This window comes from Podarcis tiliguerta (assembly GCF_965153285.1).
Source record: "Podarcis tiliguerta genome assembly, chromosome: 17".
Classification (NCBI taxonomy): Eukaryota; Metazoa; Chordata; class Lepidosauria; order Squamata; family Lacertidae; genus Podarcis; species Podarcis tiliguerta.
In genome coordinates, this window is record NC_139550.1 from 13,375,836 (window position 1) to 13,389,452 (window position 13,617).

At 42.2% G+C, this 13,617-nt stretch overlaps 1 long non-coding RNA gene across 1 annotated transcript in view; it reads left to right on the forward strand.

Annotated features, from left to right (window-relative positions):
• Positions 1-116: 116 nt before the first annotated feature.
• LOC310667947 overlaps positions 117-13,617 on the forward strand; it is a 343,815-nt gene continuing 330,314 nt past the window's right edge. The window contains exons 1-2 of the long non-coding RNA XR_014506463.1: positions 117-215; positions 438-992. This is a non-coding gene — a long non-coding RNA (uncharacterized lncRNA). The remainder of the gene's footprint in view (positions 216-437; positions 993-13,617) is intronic.

A 13,617-nucleotide genomic window follows, 5' to 3' on the forward strand; every position in this document is an offset into this window, starting at 1 on the left:
TCACTCGCAAGGATTTCCCTTACTCGCCTATTAGTCTCCATGGCAACTGCCAACCACAACCTGCAAACAGTTACCTAAACTCTATGATGCATGCCAGCAGAACTCCCACAGAGGGAATCCTTGTTTATATTTCTGTTGCTAGGCGATCCCGTCCGGCTGTAATCTGGATGGGTGTGTGTGTCCGTGTATGTGTTTTAAGCGCAGAAAGAGCAAAGGTATGTTCTGAATCACTTAACTGGTTTTTTTTTTCACTTTAAATTTGATATTGACTGAAGAAAATAATGCCCCGAACAACCTATAATTACAAAGCTAATATAAAAAAGTGTGTGTGGGGGGGGAATGTGCTGGATTCTCTTATGCCAACATTCATACAGTGATTCATTTCGATCAATGAGGAAATAGTATCTTCATACCTCTTCTCTTTGATCTGCTTCCAGATAAGGAATAAACAGATTGATGTGCATTCAAACATTTCAGCAGCTTCCCAGGGGCCCGATCCAGCATGGGTGCAAGTTTTCACATGTACGGACAACTAGTGGCCTCAGATGTGGCTGCTGATTCCGGTTTACTCACATCCAAAAAAGGACAGGAGTCAGTTCCGTTGAGCTTGAATTGCTGTGCAATGCAGATGAGTTGAAGGCTTCCTATATGTGTGATTGTCTTTTGCTGGATTGCAGCATGTTTCTCTCCCAGATATACTTACTGAACAAAGGGGTGACAGGATTTTTTGTATTTTGAGATATTACAATTTTTGCAACTGACCAAAGGGTGCTTTGTTTGTCGCTTTATGTAAAATATTTTGGGCTATAATTCCCATCAACCTCAGCCAGGGAATGCTGCCTTAAACATTATCCTTCTATATATGCAGTGCTTTTTTCCTGGGGGGATGCAGGGGAACGTGTACCCCTAAACATTTTGCAAATCTTTGTACTTTTGTCCATTTACCGTATTTATTTTTCCCAATTTAAACTATAAAATGGTGATTTTCTTGAGTCAAAATGAGAGTACAGTGGTGCCCCGCAAGACGAATGCCTCGGAGGATGAAAAACTCGCAAGACAAAAGAGTTTTCTGTTTTCTGAGTTGCTTCGCAAGACGGATTTCCCTATGGGCTTGTTTCGCAAGACGAAACGTCTTGCGCCTTTTTTTTTTTAAAGCGCCAATGCATTCCTATGGGAAACCGTCAATACACATTGGTGCTTCGCAAGACGAAAAAACTCGTAGAACGAAAAAACTTGCAGAACGAATTAATTTCATCTTGCGGGGCACCACTGTACCCCTAAACATTGTTTTTAGAAAAAAGCACTGTATATATGTGTTGCTATGCTATAAACAGTAATAATCAAACACACAAACAATAATACATCAAAGTGGAATCATTTTTAAAGTAAATCTCGTTGATCTTTACATTTTTCCTCCTCAATTTTTTAAGTGTGTCAAAATCCATTTCTACTTCACTTGACATTCATATTTCACAGATGAAAATGGTGCATTTGCGGCTTTGGCTGAGGTGGGTTGTGGCAATTCAACTGCAGACACTACGTTTCCCATGCAGAAGATACTTTGTTCAGTGTCCATCATCTTTGGGTAGGGCTGGGAGAAAAATCCTCTCTGAATTCCTGGAGAGCTGCTTCCAGTCCATGTGGGCAATAACAAGCTATTTCCTAGGGACAAACCCTGCTTTATTGTAAACTTTCCCTGGTAATGACTTTCGAGGATGCCTTGTTAAATTTAGCTAGTGTGACTTGCTTCCTACTGCTATCCTTTGAGGTTGAGCATATACCAGATATCTAGAAGTCCCTTGGGTGACGATAGTGGGTCATCTACATTCCTTATTCTGATTGGTGGAGCAAAGGGGACACCATCGTGAAATGGCCAGACACACTAGAGAATTTCCAACATTTCCCTGGATGTCAAATGGACTATATCTACAGAGGGGCTCGCCATAAATTTGACACACACAGGGGTACAACCCAAAATTTTGGGATTGGCACCCACAACTTAGGTCACGGTGACATTTTGTGGGGTAGGGTCAGTGGCAGAATAATCCATGAAAACCTCTTGGTTTTGCCTTTTTCTGCACTGTTCGCTGCCATTTCCTCGGGATTTTGCTGCTTTGGTGTCCTTTATTGTGCTAATCTTTTTCTGGTCTCCATAGCCATGGTAGTAGCCATTGCAGTTGAGAAGTTGTTAGGTTATTCTCAAAGCATCTAAAACTGCCAGGAACTGTGCTAAAAGTATGCACTTTGGATCCTGCCCACAACCCCAAAATCCAGAGATAAAGGCACATTAGGGAGAAAGGGGAAATGTGGTCCAATGGAGCAAGGCTTATGACTAATGTAGATGTGAATCATTATGGTGCCACACAAGCAATCAGGTATGCTGCAAGTTAATACATTAAGGGAAATGCCAGCCAATTCACTGTGAGGGCTTTGCATAATCTTTATGGATGTTGAGCAGAGGTACCACTTGCATAGCTGTGTGAGGAGACCAGGGCTCAGATGCACACCACATGCCTCTAGTACTCCTCTTGCTGATGCAGTTTCACTGCTCCCCCTTTGACTTCCTCATGCTCTTGTCAGTTGCACAATGGACAGGTGTTTTTAAAAAAACCAGTTTTACATCCTTCCCAAAAATTTGCAAAAGAATGTGCTTACTGTAGCAGACAGAGGTTTTTATAATATACCACTGTATATATACCACTGTATATATACCACTGTGGTACCTCGGGTTACAGATGCTTCAGGTTACAGACTCCACTAACCCAGAAATAGTACCTCGGGTTAAGAACTTTGCTTCAGGATGAGAACAGAAATCGTGCTCCGGCGGCGGGGCAGCGGCAGTGGGAGGCCCCATTAGCTAAAGTGGTACCTCAGGTTAAGAACAGTTTCAGGTTAAGAACGGACCTCCAGAACGAATTAAGTTCTTAACCCAAGGTACCACTATATATAAAAACAATTTACAACATGAACACACACATGTATACTTCCAGTTCAGTCATAGTTTGTTAAGTCAGAGAAGTGCAAAACCTCACTCTGAAATATCTCTAGCTTTACTTGGTTGGGTTCCTTCAAAACCTCCAGAGACATCACTTGAGAAGGGACCTTCAGAGTAATTTGAAATCTTGGGTTGCACAAGATTTTCTGAGAACGAGGCATCATATCACCACCACAAGGAAGTGTTCTCCAAACTCTGTTTAAGGAATGGGGAATTTGTGGCCTTTCAGATGTTACTGGACTAAAAGACCCATTAGTTCCAACAAGCAGGCCAAGGGTCCAATGGATGATGGGAGTGGTAGTCCTAAAACATCTGGATGGCACCATTTTGGCTCCCTGTGTTCTATTTGCTTTCTCCAAAAAGTCTCAAATGTTTTGCCTGAGTAGGAAACCCCCAAATTCACACAATATGCCAAGACCATAGATCAGGACACAAACCGCAGTTTGGTGTTGGTCAATATAAATACATCTGATGAGAAGCGAGGGCATGCAGATTTTTATATGGTAGCAGTGCAATTTCAGTAAAGGCCTCTGTCGAAACCAAGGTATTGGAGATTGCATATTAGTGATTTTAGCAGCTGTTGATGAAACACAAGAATAGGCTCTTTGAAGATCTATGTAGTCTTTGATGATGACTCCATATAAATGCTTCTGAACAAGTAAAGGAAGGAACGCTGGAAGGGATCTGTGGTTTCCGTGGCATCATCAAACTGATGCCTTGTAAAGCTTCACAATGGAATGATTTCATGTCATGAAAGCCCAACCTCAGAAGACCAGCAGTAACACAGTTTAATTATGCACCTTCCATTATACACCACTGACGTGCAGTGCTTTGGGTGGGGTTTGGAATAGGTGGAAATGATGTTGTCTGGACTAGAGCTGCAGGCAACTGAATGGTTAGCCACCTGATTTGAATATTTATCTGTGCTCTGAGGCCAAATAGAATGACTAATGGACTCTAAAGGGCACAGTCATCTGATAATTTCCTCCGGAGTTAATATTTAATTTCCACTTATAAAGTTTTCACTTGAGAGCTATTTACGAGGTCCTGTTTCATTCTAGGAGCTTTTTAAAATTAATGCCATCTTAATAGAAAGGGTAAAGAACTTGGTCACTGCATTCAACCCCCCCCCCCATGGTGAATGTCTTTAATTCCAAAACTGCCCAAGCATTTTAAGTGTTAGTTTCTCTGCATCTAGCCCCACTCTGGACTCTGCATCCCTGGACTAGCCCTGCATCCCACTTGCAAAGGAGCTCATCAAATAGCTTCATTGGTAGAGCACAAGACTCTTTGAGATTAAGAGTCTTGAGTTTGAGTCCCACATTGGGTGAAAAATTCCTGTATTGCAGGGGGGTGGATTAGATGACAATAGGGATCTCTTCAAACACTACAATTCTATGAGTCTGTGATTCTACTATGCCTCCATGCCTATGTGATTCTACTAGGCTCCATGGAATGATAGTGTCTGTGCAATTGTGTTCAGCTGCTCATGTTTAGCGGTTCCTTTGCAAATGGCCACACTCAATGTGTGGACACTCAGAAGAAGAGTTTGGATTTGATATCCCACCTTTCACTCCCCTTCAGGAGTCTCAAAGCGGCTAAAATTCTCCTTTCCCTTCTCCCCCACAACAAACACTCTGAGAGTGGGGCTGAGAGACTTCAAGAAGTGTGAATAGCCCAAGGTCATCCAGCAGCTGCATGTGGAGGAGCGGAGACACGAACCCGGTTCCCCAGATTACGAGACTACTGCTCTTAACCACTACAATACACTGGCTCTCAGGAGCTAGGGCAGCACTGCAATCTCACTTCCAGTTCACTTCACAAGTGTCCTGTATGTAAGAAACACCTGAAGAAGATCAGGTAAAGTCTCGTTGCATGCTGGGACGTTATTCCACACACACAGCACCTTAGCTGAATTCCACCCTATACCTGTATGCAGATTGCTTAGCTGATGCATGTTTGTGTGTGAATATATAGTTAAGCTTCATCAGATCTTCTTAATTCCCTGAGTATCTCACTCAAACCTCTGTTCTGACTGCAAGCTGATGTCTGTCAGAGAAATATTCATTGCATCGTGAAGTGGGACAAAATGTTTTGATTGCCTAAACCTGTTTAATGTAGTGTGGTTTTGAGGAAGTGAACCAGCCTTTTGAAATGAGTCTTGTTGCAGCCAGATGAGGACAATGAATGGAAAGAGCTCGCTAACCTTGTCCCTCACTGTTCCCAGATATGGAAAACGGAAAAGAGATCCCGGGTGAAAGAGCCTACAGTTTATCTTGCCCATCCCTCTTTATATCTTTTTTTTTCCAAAAGGAAATTGTACATTCATGTTGAATTGTGACTTCATTGTAATGTGACCCTGAGATCTAGTGTATCATGTACTGGAATTGCAGCAAGCTAGTACCGGCAGTGCACTTAGTTGCCAGAGAGTCTGATGAATCATACACAAAGAAAGTCATTTTAACTGTATCAGAGTTTAAAGAATTATTATTTAGTTATCCCACCTTTCTGTAAGCATGCACACTCAAGAAGGCTTACAAAGGGCTCATCTACACTTCAGCTTGCCCTATCAATCATGGGTCTTGGAGGTTTTCTGCTTGCACCTTGCTTTCTAGACACAGGTCTGAGTGCTCCCCCCATTTGTACTACCATTTTTGCAAGAGAAAAAACCCTGCTGTTTACTGATGAATTGGAACAAATGTCAATCTGCAGAAAGGCCTATCAAACTTGGTTCTGATTTAGCAGGAGCATCTCCACACCATCATTCAGCCCAGACACTGAGGTCTAGCTCCAAGGGCCCTCTGGTGGTTCCCTCACTGTGAGAAGTAAGGTTACAGGGAACCAAGCAGAGGGCTGTCAGATGTCAAAGAAACAAACAAACAAGCATGAGAGTAGAGGAAGTCCCATTGCACAACATAAAATCCTTGTGCTGATGGGAATCATTGCTAGTTGAATTACTTGTGCTCTCTGGCGATGCACTGATAAAATCTGGATTGTATGGATGAATAGGTTTCAGGCCTTGCCTAAAAGGCAAAAGAACCTTGAGGGTCATCCAAGCCCCAAAATTCCATGATTTTATGGTCTAAATCTTGATGTAGGAGCTATGGAATTTGACATTGAAAATGTCCCAGGCCCATGCTACTCATAAACACACAATGGACTATGTGCGGGAAGGGAGAGTTTGGAGCTTGGACATTGGTAGGTCCAAAAGGGGGTCATGTTGGGTGAACATTTGTAAATGAACATTTACAAGTCACAGTTATGGATGGGGCAGTGGGATAATATTTTAGTGTGTATTGTCGAAAACCTATACTTTTAATGTGGGTGTTTGGAAAGCAGGGATGGTGAATGGACCTCCACATCTGTTTGGACTTCAACTTATTATGCCTGATCATAACCCATGTTGACTCCAGCAACATTTGGAGGGCCATGGGTTCCTCATTCCCTATTCTAGAGAGAAATCAGGAGGTTAACGGGTTGAAATATCAAGCAAGTTGTAAGCTAAAAAATAAACACATGCAATGTACCACACCACATATGTCACAGGATTTCAGTGTGCGTTTCACAGCTGTTGCAAGGGATAATTAAAAGCAGCAAGTTACCATGGTGTTGTGCTGAATTGACGGCCGCTTAACAACATGTGCCATTGTATTTCTCAGCTATAGTGCAGAAAAGGGCAAGCCTTTTGAGGCAGAGGACAATGTGTCAGTGAGATCTTTCAAGAACCATGCTCTATTATAGAACAGGCTTGATCAAGAGGACCAGGTTGCTGCAGTCATTTCAGGGGGGAAAGGGGCTCTGTTTTCTTGTGTGGAGTGGAGCCCCTAATAATTGCATTGATCATGAGCTTTTTATCATTTTTTTTTTCTGCTGGAAAGCATTGGAGCAACATTCCAGCACCTCTCAGGTGGGCCCTGGAAATGTTGGAAGAGATGTAACCAGCCTTAGCTCACAAGGAGACCCTCCCCACAGCCCGAAGTGGACATCATCTATGGGCTCCGGAGAGGGTCTCCACACAAGCTGGAGTTGCAGCAGGGCTTTGCCAAGGCTCTTCAACCTCCTGGCTCACAACTGCCGTGTGCGAAAGCCACACCTCAGCTGAGCAAGCATGAGCTGGGCCGGTGCTGGGGAGTGGGATTGTTAAGTTGCTCTGCTGAGGTTCAGACATCTCTCCACACCTCAGCTAAGCAAGTCTCATTGCTGCTCCAGCTCACATCAGCCAGAGGACAGATGGGGAGGGCTTTGCTTAGTTGCTCAACAAGCCTCTGGCTGGCGAGGAGACCCCCCGAGCCCAAAGATATTCTATGGGGGGAGAGAAGCACTGGATATAATATACATACTTAAACATGAGTAACAGCTTATTGTTGTATTCTAGAGATGGCGAAATCTCCCAATATATTCTTTTCCTCCTTGAAGTGCAACTTGATACCTGCATAGCACCTGAAGAGCTCTCATTTGAATGTCTGCTACCTCCTCCCAGACTCAAGCTTAAGACTCTTACTGAATGTAGACATAGGTGGAATTAACACCAGTTCCCAAAATTGTTCTCCCTCCCTCACTTTCTTTTTAAAAACACCATCCAACCTGGAGAACTCAAAAACTTGCCAATTCTTTTGCGACATTTTGGTTGGTCTAACAAATGAGGTGTGTGAAAGCGGATTTCGCAATACATATTTATATACATTAATCTTCCGCTTCCATGCAAAGCTTCTTAAGGTCATACATCAGTGTGGAAATAAGGTGCAACAGACTTGTGAATGAATATGTGTGAAACTGACATGGATCAGAGATGGAGCCATTCAATTTTAGGCTGAAACTAACTATGAAGAAAACCAGAATCTAGCCCAATGACATGGTTGTTGACCTAGTTTACCTGACTGCCATCCATCCTACTCCCCCCTCCTAATGTACCAACTTTGTTTTATGTACACATGAATAATGGTTGACCATCAAGATACGAGGACTTGATTGTTCAAAAAATCGATAAGAAGTTAAATTTTAAAAAGAGAGTATGTTTCATTTATTGTTGTTAAACAGTAGGCAGCTAATCCAGTGTACAGTTGCACACCCCAGGCTCCATTATTTTATTAGGATTTTTGTATGTGGTTGGGGGTGAGGGTTGGGTAAACACATTACAACTCATGAGTACTCGATGCAAGATTTGCTCCCTTTTCTGCATAGGAATTAGGGCATTGGAGGATCAACTAGCTGTTTGATTGCTGATAACTGATAAGCTAATGTGAAGCCAAAATCTGTACATTGGGATGGAAGACCACTTGTCACTGTTTTATTCCCAACATTTAGCATTGTTGCTCTTCCAGTGCTTTAAAATAATGAATCAATTCTCCCTAAATAATAGCATTTTATCTCTTAACAAATTTCCAATAGAAGAGATCTGATATTATTATTTTTTGGAAGTTAAGCTCAAGTAAGAGCTACAGTTTTTCAGGAGTCATGGTAAAACCTTCCTGAGATACTGTTTCAGCATGCAAGTAGGGATCATGCAATCCATTATGCCCCTGCCCTGCCCCCTGCAAGAAAAACCTCCATGCAGGGGCACCAGGCTAAAACTCCTCTCCCTAATATGATAATTTTCCATGGGCAAGTAACTTTTGACAAGGGCAGCATTCAATCATGTAATTCCCAGCTGCATTCTAAAGTGATATAGTCTCAAGAATCAAAATCTGTGCTACTGTTAGATTTGGGATTTATCATAAATTGTGGTCCTGATCTGTGAAGCAGAAATTCCAAGTGGTGGGTACCAACCTTGCCTCTGCTTTAGATGGAGGCTGGGAGAAAGAGTCTCTGACTCTGAGGGAGGAAGAAATTACAGTATGGAAGCTTTGCAAAGGATGCAAATAATATCACTTGATATAGGAAAACAAAAAAACAAAAATGTGTTGTAGCATGGTGGGTGCTGAGCTGATTCTAATTGATATAAACTCACCATGGCACATTCAACATTTTCCTAAATGTTCCAGTAATGTGAGAAGAAACCTGATAGAAATCTTTCTGTTGTTCTTTCCCTTTCATTTCATTTCCACCCATTGCCGTCAAATTGCTTTGTGATTATTATCCAAATCTCCCTGCCTCTCCCTAATCTCCAGTGTTCCATTAGTTTTGTCTAATCAGATCATCACTTAGAGAGACAAACTAGTTCTTAAACCTTTTGTTGCATCCGCATGAGACTAGAACTTTGCAGGAATGAAAAGAAGAGGCAATTATTGTCATGCCCTGCATCACCCCCCAAAAAAGCGGTAGAACAAGTTGACATAATTAAGATAGTTTTTCTAAGGTTATAATATTTTAACTCCCAGTTGTGTGGAATATTCCAGTCCTCCTCTACTACAAAGTGGCATGGCTAGAGCAGCCCACACATCAAGGAAAGAAGGAAAAGGAACTGTTGGCTGCTCTAGCCCCACCACTTTGTGGTAAACCCGCTTTGGTAGGTGATGCCAAAACCCTCAGGGGGTGGGGAAGTTGTAGTGGACGAGGAGGCGAAAAGAGGTGGCAACATGTTGTACTGCCACGTACCCCCTCAAAAAGGGGGGTGAGCATTCTGGCTATGGTCTACTGCCACTGGCATAGGCTATATGCCTGTGTGATATCACCTTGCCAACAAAGGTCCATATAGTTAAAGCTATGGTTTTCCCAGTAGTGATGTATGGAAGTGAGAGCTGGACCATTAAGAAAGCTGATCGCCTAAGAATTGATGCTTTTGAATTATGGTGCTGGAGGAGACTCTTGAGAGTCCCATGGACTGCAAGAAGATCAAACCTATCCATTCTTAAAGAAATCAGCCCTGAGTGTTCACTGGAAGGACAGATCCTGAAGCTGAGGCTCCAATACTTTGGCCACCTCATGAGAAGAGAAGACTCCCTGGAAAAGACCCTGATGTTGGGAAAGATGGAGGACACAAGGAGAAGGGGACGACAGAGGACGAGATGGCTGGACAGTGTTCTCGAAGCTACAAACATGAGTTTGACCAAGCTGCGGGAGGCAGTGGAAGACATGAGTGCCTGGCGTGCTCTGGTCCATGGGGTCACGAAGAATTGGACACGAATAAATGACTAAACAACAACAACATATGCCTCTGAATATCAGTTAGTGGGGATTTCAGGAGGGGAGATTGCTTCTAGTTTGAAGTCCTGTTTGCATATTTTCCTGAGGCATCTGGCTGACCACTGTGAAAACAGGATACTGGACTGTTGTCGCTATTCCTCAAATCTGATTGTTCAGTTGTTCATCAGAAATGCCAATAAGAGAACTGATAGAAATGGAGCTTCCCAGTTAAATAAGGACATTCTGTAAGTTTACCGGGTCCCGTATGTCATTAGGTGCCTACAGATAAATGCTGGGATCTAATTCCCACTCAATTCTGATATGACTCATGAGCAAAAATAAAGGTTGCCATTACAAATAAAGGTTATCGACTTTTTCTCAGGAAGCACTTCAGCTGACTGAGTAAGCACTGAATGTTTGCAGAGTACACTTGACTGTTAGCAGAACGATACATGATAATTATTTTAAATAAGTTAATATTTGAGCAGTTCAGCAAACACACTGCATTATCTGGAAAGGAGGACATACACTGGGGGGGTCAACATGTTGCCTCCCAGATGTTGCCTGATTACTACTTCCACCCATCCCAGCTGGTGGTCAGGGACAATGGGAGCTGGAGAAGATCATCTTGGCTACAGCTGACTTTCCTTTTTCACAGTCTACGTGGGGGACATTGGGAGTAAGTCAAATGGCAGGTGGTTCACAGAGCTGAGGTCTAGAGCTAGACATAGCTGTGGGCCCTGCTGGGATGTTAGGGCACTGGCACCTGCCTGAGAATGCAAAATGCCCTTGTGTGGGACTCATTGAAATAGTATATGGTGACAGACACTGGTTGAAGGAGGAAGAGGAGAATTTATTTATATGTCACCCATCTGACTGGGTTGCCCCAGCCAAAAAATAGTAAATACACAACACAACATCAAACACTAAAAACTTCCCTGCGTAGGGCTGCCTTCAGATGTCTTTTAAAAATCACATAGCTGTTTATCGGGTTGACATCAGATGGGAGGGCATTCCACAGGGTGGGCATGACTACCGAGAAGACCTTCTGTCTGGTTCCCTATAACCTCTCTTCTCACAGTGAGGGAACCACAAGAAGACCCTCAGTGCTGGATCTCAATATCTGGCCTGAAGGACATGGGTGGAGATGCTCCTCCAAGTATACAGGGCCAAAGCCGTCTACGGCTTTAAAGGTCAGCACCAACCCTTTGAATTGTGCTCAGAAATGTCCTGGGAACCAATGTAGTTCTTTTAGGACCGGTGTTATATGGTCCCAACAGCTGCTCCCAGTCACCAAACTTGCTGCTGCATTCTGGATTAGCTGTAGTTTCTGAGTCATCTTCAGAGGTAACTCCACATAGAGCACATTGCAGTTGTCCAAGCAGGAGATAACTAGAGCATGCACCACTCTGGGGAGACAGTCTGAAGGCAAGTAGGGTCTCAGCCTGCATACCAGATGGAAAGCTCAGAGACCATGAAGACAAGAAATTCAAGAAAGAATGGGGAAAGTTTATAATTTATTTAGGAGACCACTGTAAGCAGATGGAGGATTAGCAGGATTAACATTAGCAGGATTTTAATCTCACTTGTAATGTAACAAATACTATGGACAATATGGATAGAGATAAAATATAGATTACGAAATAATGTTGACAATTGGACTCATGGGGGGGATGGGGGGGGATAGTTTTGAGATTCAACATCTGGGGACCCACAGGTTGAGAACCGCTGACTTGGAGGGAGTCTTGCATCTATGCTTGCATGTGATTCATGGATGGGATTCTTACTCATACCTTGAAGTGAATCATTGGAACTTCTCATGCAACCTGTGAGTTTGTCAATAAGAGTGAGTGAAACAGATTAGATAGATAGATGATAGATAGATAGATAGATAGATAGATAGATAGATAGACAGATAGATGATAGATAGATAGATAGATAGATAGATAGATAGATAGATAGATATAGATGATAGATAGGCATATAAAACCAGCAGCTGGAACTCAACTTTAGCTAATGGGACATGAAAGCTATGGTTCATGGGGGAACTAGAATTGGGGAATAAATTCAAATTTTCATGTGAACCTGCCTAAAGCACATTTCTCAAAACAAGACACAAGGTAAAATACAACCGTCCTTCAAAATCTGCACTTTAAATTCTGCAATAGAATGGGGGGGAATGTGTATATTAGGGGGAAAAATGCATATATTTGTGAAAATAATATACTGTTTTTATGTGTATTGTAGTTGTTTCAACCATTGTGGTCATATTGACCACCAAAAATATATATAAAGTAATACAATATTATTTTTATTATTTTTTAAAAACCCCAGTTAAGATATAGTTTTACATATATACCAAACATAATAATAAACAAAAGGTAAAACAAAAAACAAAAAGTGAAAGGAATAGAATCAAAGAATTGTAGAATCGGAAGGGACCACATGGGTCATCTAATCTAAGCCCTTGAAATGCAGGAATCTTTTGTCTAATGTGGGGCTCAAACCCACAAAGAGTCCCATCTAATTAAATCTTTGCTGTTCTCCATATTAATCACCATATAATTTCTCCTCAACATTTGGGCAGAAATAACATCCCAGTATTCATTATTTTAGGAGAAATTGTATGCAGAAATGTTTGCATGTAAAAAATGTGTATATTAGTAGAAATGTGTACTAAAATGCTGACTATTTTTGTGAAGATATGTGTAAATGCCTGCTGCAGCTGCATAACAACACTGCATTCCTTATGTTCCAAGATCTCCAATTCTGAGAGTTAAGTATATTGTGTCCATTTCTGATATGTGAACCAGGGCTTCCGACTTACATTGGAAGGGGTCTCTCTCCCCCACTCTCTCGCCTTCTCTCTGTTCCAGAGAATTTAGGCTGCTTGAATTTAGATTGCTCGAATATGTGTTTTATGTGTGCTATGAGCTCCCCCTGATGGTTTCAGACTACATTTGTGGAGGTTTCAGATTATAGACTACAAAGGCTGCACCCACATGGTGATTATGCGATTTGGCTGTTCAACTTCAGCGTTTTGAAATTGTTTCCTCATTTCTAGAACATGGTGCAATGAAGTCTCAGATGGGATTGCTGGACGTTCCTCCGGCGTAACTCAGCCCTAGGATCTTCAGACCTAGGATTTGTACCAGTGAGCCAGCCCACTCACTAAATTGTAGCAAGCACATGCAGTTAAGGTCTGAAATTAAATTTTGCATGGTGCTGTTGTCTATGCAAACTGCAATATCACATATCTCTGTGGGGTACCTCAGTCCGACGGGCCAAATATGCCTATCTGGCTGTTGAGAATCCTGCCATGCTACACCTTGTCCCTAGGCCACGCCCCTTTTCTTTTCTTTTTTCTTCTTTATTTTTCTTCTTCTCCTTTTCTGTTGATATTTGATGTTGACTCCTGTATATTGTTTTTCCTTTGTTCATTTTTCAAGCCTTAATCAAAGTAGTTTTAAATGAAAGATAATGGCATCATCTTCGGCTCATTGGTCAGAGAGGTGCGGATCGGGTTAGTCAGTGTCGGAATCTGCAAATATTGAATTCCT